Below are 7447 nucleotides of genomic sequence, written 5' to 3' on the forward strand. Positions count from 1 at the left end.
GTCGATTTTATATATGAAGACCTGGCAACATGTTACTTGAACAGATCGTCAGAACGGCAAACCATGCATCTCCGAAATCTCATAGAAACTAAAAAAAACGATCCAAGGTTTAAATTAATGAACAAACAGACTTCACCTGACCTGGTTATTTCCACACCTTGATGCAAGGAATTCATGAAATTGTTTTGTTTGCACAAACACAAAAGCAGAACACGAGTGAGTTCATCTTCACACTTCTTCCAAACCAGAGATTGGCAGATTACCCATGATGCAGCAGACACACACATTAATGATCAAACTAACTCTGTCACGGATTACATCACTATCTCCACTGCAGCGGTGTAGGTAATTTCTTCTAACCACCCGACTACCTGCCCTCTAGATCCCATCCCCGCCCATCTCCTCCTGGCCATCTCTCCATCGGTTGTTCCCTCTCTGACTCACATTATCAACTCGTCTCTCACCACTGGCACATTTCCTACACTCTTCAAAGAGGCCCGTATTACCCCACTACTAAAAAAACCTACTCTAAATCCTGACTCCTGCAATGCGCTACTGGGAGGACTTCCAGCTTGCACAACCAAACCTCCACAGATGATCCAGAATGCTGCGGCAAGAGTTATCTTTAATGAACCGAAGAGAGCACACGTCACTCCTCTACTCATTAAGCTACATTGGCTTCCCTATAGTCGCGCGCATCAAATTCAAGACTCTGCTCCTGGCCTACAAGACCACTACTGGTTCGGCACCACCTTATCTTCACTAGCTAATGCAGACATATGTACACTGTAAAAATTGCCTGTGAAATTACCGGCAAAATCCTGTTGTTTTCACACAAAAAACCTGTTATCAGAAAGTATCCGTAATAAATACAGAAAAACCCTGTAAAATTGTCTGTAAAATTAACAGCAAAAAATCCATAGTTTTTACGGAAAAACCCTGTAAAAAAATGCTGTGAAATTAACAGTGAAATTATGTAGTTTTCACAGAGAAAACTGTTGTCAAAAAACGTCCATAAAATACGGATAACACAAGGAGACACCTTCACTTGCAGACACCACTGTCACTTTATTTCTGTTGCACGTCTACAAAAGTTCTAATTGAAAATGAACACAAGTTTACACCCGCCAGATCCCTACGCTCTGCAAACGAACGGCGTCTTGTGGTGCCAGCCCATAAAGGTAAAGAATCTCTCTCGCGCACCTTCTCCGGATCTGTTCCACCTATGTGGAACAATCTGCCTGCTGCAACAAGATCTGCAGATTCTGTAGCCATCTTTAAGAAACGCCTGAAAACACATCTCTTCCGTCAACATCTGACTGATCTGTTCTGACTCTATTTTCCGCTCCGCTCCACTCTTTTCTTCTCTACTCTTTTCTTCTCTACTCTACTCTAAAAAAAAAAATGTATGAATGAATGATTCTGTATACTGTGTTAGGCTATATGAGACCAGTCTTCTTTTTGATTGCACTTATGCTTTTGTTGTACTTATGCTGTCCTAATTGCTTCCATTATCTACCCCACTTGTAAGTCGCTTTGGATAAAAGCGTCTGCTAAATGACTAAATGACCAAATGTAAATGTAGTCCTACCTACTACTCTATTACCCCCGTACCCAAATGACCAAATAAAGACTAAGAATAAAGAGTGTTTGTTCTTCCAGTAACATGACAATTATTACAGTGAAATAAGCCAGTTATTCATAATCAAGAAATATTATTCACTTATGCTTTAATTATGAAGTTATAGCAATGGAAAATAATAATAAGGTGGATTTGTTTTAACGCATTCACATGTGCACTTACGCTCAGGCAGAATTGTGAATCCCTTGTTACAAACAGATACGGATTATGACTTCAAAGGACCACGGGCCAGTTACCTATGCCTCCCTCCCACATTTTTATGTACTTAAAATATGTATTTAATGCATAACATAAATAAAAAATGATTTCTCACCATAAAATGCCCCTTTGACACATCAAGCAAAACATTCAGAAAATGCAATTTAATTTTATAATTTAACATAAAAACATATGTTGGCATGATTTGTTGAACCCATATATTAAACATAGATATACATTTATTTTCATTGCATTTACATTTACATTTAGTCATTTGGCAGACGCTTTTATCCAAAGCGACTTAAAATGCACTCATTACAGGGACAATCCCCCTGGATCTCTCATTGTTGTTGGGTCACTCCCATCTCTCCTTGTTGTTGGGTTCTCTGTACCAAACTGAATGGCACATCCTTGAAGTCCAGGGCCCCTTCGGGCTCAAGGTAGTCAACCCTGCGCACCAAGACCCCAGTATTAACCTTACTGTGCTTTTCTATACAAGTGAGAATAAATCATCATACCATCACATTAACCACATGATACATTTACAAAGCTTCTCCAGACTTGACACGCAACAAGCTGAACAGCAAGACAGTTATCAACAAAATAACATCCAGTACAAATACAAATCATTATTACACATGTGCATTATGATCGCGTGTTGCCTGTATGTGATCTTCAACGGAATAATTGACTACATGACAGACACTGCCTCCGAGTATGATCACAAAACCACACAAACTAACGTACACAATACCAGGACCAAAAGCGACACCTCATGAGAGCGCTCTCAGCAAAGAAAACTTACCATAGCAGACAGTAAACAGAGATTCATAAGAGAAAATAAATTATGGAACTGACTGTAGTAAATTTCCCATTTATCTTTCTTTTGTTGATTCTCACCATTGTCGAGTTCTGTGTGTTGACTGTTTTTGCCTAAGTACCTTGTAAAATACAGGAAATTTGCATTAAGCATGAAAGCACGAATCTCAGTATTAATTAAGTCATCTTTTTATTGGACATGTCACAAATAGCAAAAACTGACAACACAAACCTTTCAATTTTATACTTTGACAAAAAAATTGTTCATATAGAAACACATTGAAAGATGAAATGAAATTAACAAGGAAAGTCCTGAGTCAAGACCCCAACTAAAGCAAAAACTGATCACAGTTATGGTGGTTCAACACTATTAGCATTAATTAACATTGACAAATCAACAACTGTTAACGTTGAGTCAATGGTTGCTACCTGTTAGATGTTGTCTGGGATCCTCTATACGTTCAGAGAACGTCCTGAATGTTCTGTGAAGGTCCACCAAATAACTTCCCCAAACTCTTTAAAAAACACATCGTGACCATATCGGAACGTTCTGGAAATAATTTGACACCGGCAGGGACATTTTGAGAAGGTTCTCAGGACAAATGATATATTTTTGGGTTCTTCTTTAAAGATAAAAAGACAAAATAGGAAATTGTTTTCCATTACAATACCCCAATTTGATCATGCAAAGTATTACAGGACTGCTTCCAGGACAGGACTGCTACATGACTGCTTCCAGGACACAGACTGAAACATGTTTAAAGGAGCAGCAACCAACAACAATCACACAGATCTGCAGGAGTACACTGAAACAGTGATTGCCTACATCCAAAAGTTCACTGAGGATGTGACCATCACCAAGACCATCACCACACGTGCCAACCAGAAGCCATGGATGACAACAGAGGCCCGGTGGGCTGCTAAAGACCAGAGATGAAGCATTCAGATCAGGAGATAAAACAGCCCTCAAAACAGCAAGAGCCAATCTGTCCCGCAGCATCAAAAATGCAAAACAGTCATATGCTCAAAAAAACAACAATAACTTCACAGACAGCAGAGACAGACGGAGCCTGTGGCAAGCCATTCAGACCATCACTTACTACAAGCCGCAACCACAGGCCTGTGATGACGACACATTCCCTCCCAGATGCACTCAACCACTTATATTCACGGTTTGAAATGCAGAATGACACATCTCTACAAAAACTGCCTACACCTCCCAACGACCAGGCACTCTATCTGTCTCCAGCCGACGTAAGGAAGACCCTATCTAGGATTAACCCACGCAAGGCTGCGGGTCCTGACAAGATACCTGGCCGTGTACTGAAAGACTGCGCTGCACAGCTGACAGATGTCCTAACAGATATCTTCAACACCTCGTTGAGCCAGGCAGTCGTCCCCACATGTCTCAAATCCACAACAATTATACCAGTGCCAAAGAAATCAACAGTGTCGTGTCTAAATGACTATCGCCCCATTGCACTGACTCCAATCATTATGAAGTGCTTTGAGAGGCTAGTCATGCATAACATCAAGACCAGCCTCCCCAACACACTCGATCCGCTCCAGTTTGCATACCGTCCAAACCACTCTACAGATGATGCAATCTCCTCCACCCTCCACCTGGCTCTTACCCACCTAGAAAATAAAGACTCTTATGTTAGGATGCTGTTCATTGACTTCAGCTCAGCCCTCAACACAATTATCCCACAAAAGCTCATAAATAAACTTAACTTGCTGGGCCAAAAAAAACTCCCTCTGTAATTGGATCCTGGACTTTCTAACCGAAAGACCTCAGTCCGTCCGAGTCGGCCCCAACACCTCGAGCACTACCACACTGAGCACAGGTGCATCACAAGGCTGTGTGCTCAGCCCGCTGCTCTTCACGCTGCTGATCCACGACTGCACTGCCAAGTTCAGCTCAAACCACATCATCAAGTTTGCTGATGACACAACAGTGGTAGGCCTAATCAGCAAAAATTTATTTGCTGTCAATGTATTTGCTGTCAATGGTTCCCTACAGGGGAACCATTGACACCGTGCTGACCAGCTGCGTCACTGTCTGGTACGGAAACTGTACTGCAGAAGACCGAAAGACCCTCCAGCGGAGAGTGAACACAGCTGCAAAGATCATCGGTGCCCCTCTCCCCTCCATCCTGGACATCTTCTTCACAAAATGCTCCAGTAAAACCAACAGCACCGTGAAGGACCCCACTCACCCCTCCCACAGTCTCTTCCAGCTCCTACCATCAGGAAGACGTTACGGGAGTATCAGAGCCCGTTCTACCAGACTTCTCAACAGCTTTTTCCCCCAAGCTGTAAGAGCCCTGAACTCAAAACACCCCGCCCCTCTCTGATCCCCCCATACCCTACCTCCCGTAAGATGGACCATCACACCCCCCCCCTCCTCCACTCTATACGCACTAGACACTTTTCACACACTGCTGTGTGCACACAATCTCACAAAAGACTCAGGAATATTTATATGTTAACATGCTCATGCATTACAAATTCTTCTGCACTATTCCCCAGCCAAGCTGCTTGACCCACAATGTTCTCTTGCACATGTACAGTATTCATCTAAATCGTTTGTATAGTCTGTATCCTTTTTAAAATGATGTATAGGAAAAGCATTTTTATATAGTATAGTTTGTATTTTTTGTTTATTTATAGGTAAACACGTTTTTACAAATAGTATATTTACTGTCAAACTATCAGTAGGATAGTTATGTATGCCTGTATATATGTAGCACCATGGTCCTGTGAGGCACGACATTTCGTTCCACTGTATGTCCCCACATGTAGCGGAATGACAATAAAGCTCGAACTGAACTAATAAGACCTATGAAAATTCATCAGACATGTTAGGATTCAATAACATGTGGACAAAAACATAAAATAATAAACAAAACAACAAACATTTTAAAGACGACCAAAAATATATCACATAAATAAAATCAGCACTTGAGTTTGTTTGTCAAAGGAAATATAAGTCTTTGACTGAAGCCTTATATATTTTGTGTTTATGTTGTTGTTGAGTCGCGCGTGTTTGTGTTTTATGTGCGAGTGGTTTTGTTCAGTGAGGTGTAAAGCTCTCTGCAGGCGTCTTCAGGTTCAGTTTTTTCTCCTCTGATGGCGGCATAAGTCACATCACCAGCAGACTGAACCTGAATGAACATTACAGAAACCATCAAACATGTTTTAACCCACAGAATTTATTATAGCAAGATTATACAAATACATATTTATGAGACTGTATATCATGAAGATATTGCAGTGCATTAAATCATGTATGTAGTTGGAGAGCTGAAGACGGAGGGTGGTTGTAAATGTATGTAGTTTCTACTCACAATATTGTTCTTCAGTTGTTTTTTACTGCCAACGGTCACCTCAGAATAAACCACATCATCTTTCTGCTCCTAAACATCAACACAGATATAAGGTCTGAAAAACTCTCTAGTCAAGAAAACATTGAATCAATGTAAAAACCGGTTTTGCATTGAATCAAAATCACTTTTGCACCAGGTATTAATGTTGATAAAACGTTGACATTTCAACAAATCATCATTATTGTGATCAGTGTTTAATTTAGTTTAGTTCTTGACTTTTGAGTTTTATTAAAGACAACTCTATTACCCCTTTCAATGTTTACAGCAGACGCAATTTCTTTAAGACTGCAAGGGAAGCTCAGCTTCCCCTATAATTGTCAAAAAATGAATGGTTAAATCATGTGTTAACATGACTATTATGTTAACATTTTATTGACCAAAAATGCGTTAAACACGTTCATCTCGAACGAAAAACAATTTCGTTCAGAATCAGCTACTTAGGTCGGCTGACTCGATTTCCTTCTCATTCATTCCCGTAGCGTACAGTGCATTACTCTGTTGAAGCCCAGCGTCCATTGACTTCAATGGGGCTGCTTTAAACAGTTTTTTTCAGTGCTTAGAAACAAGACGGTCAATGGATAATGCTGCGATTATGTCCCGCCCACTGACGCTCAGCGTCTCTGGGATGAATGGGGGAGTGGGCTGGCCCGGACTCCGAGCGTCTGCGTGATGATTTGAGGGTCTGTCATCTCTTTTTAATCCACTTTTATGTCCTAAAACGCTTGTTTTTTTGGGGTCGACAGCTTTTTTTTTATAAATCATAAATGACAAGGAGGCAGCAGCTTCTCGCAATGCAAAGAGGCGGTTGGTGTGGGCGTGGGCGTGGTCTTCAGATTATGACGCGTATCACTCTGTGTCTCCATTTCCAACTCAGTCCCATCGCGGATTTTGCATGTGTAGTTGAAAGACAAACTGCTGCAACCTTCATCGTATATTTCACTCAATTTCACACCACATTCATTGTTTCAGTTTAACATAATTCCCACATTTCCTTCCGTTGAGTTAAATATATATATATATATATATTAGATCGTTTGTTCATTAATTCATAAAGTCTGAACTAGCCAGCTAGGAAACTGCACACGATGGCAGACAGTGCTAATATTGTCGACCTGATTTTGACAAAGCCATTAGAAAGTCTTCCTTACGAGGAGAAACTTAGAATTAAACAGCAGGGCAGATCAACACCTAAGATTGATTTAGTGCAAAAGATAGGAAAAAAGTAACAGGTCTTTTCAGCTCTCCTGGTATGACAAAGTTAGCTGACTGACTGGAAGTGCTGTGAAAAAGAAAATGTACTGCTGGCCATGTCCTGAAAAGTTATGGCCATCACTTTGATTCAGGGAGACTGAGGTCTGAACTTCAAGTCCTGTATTCAGATCAGGACTTGCAGAGTAAC

Source organism: Triplophysa dalaica, chromosome 5, assembly GCF_015846415.1.
Source record: "Triplophysa dalaica isolate WHDGS20190420 chromosome 5, ASM1584641v1, whole genome shotgun sequence".
Classification (NCBI taxonomy): Eukaryota; Metazoa; Chordata; class Actinopteri; order Cypriniformes; family Nemacheilidae; genus Triplophysa; species Triplophysa dalaica.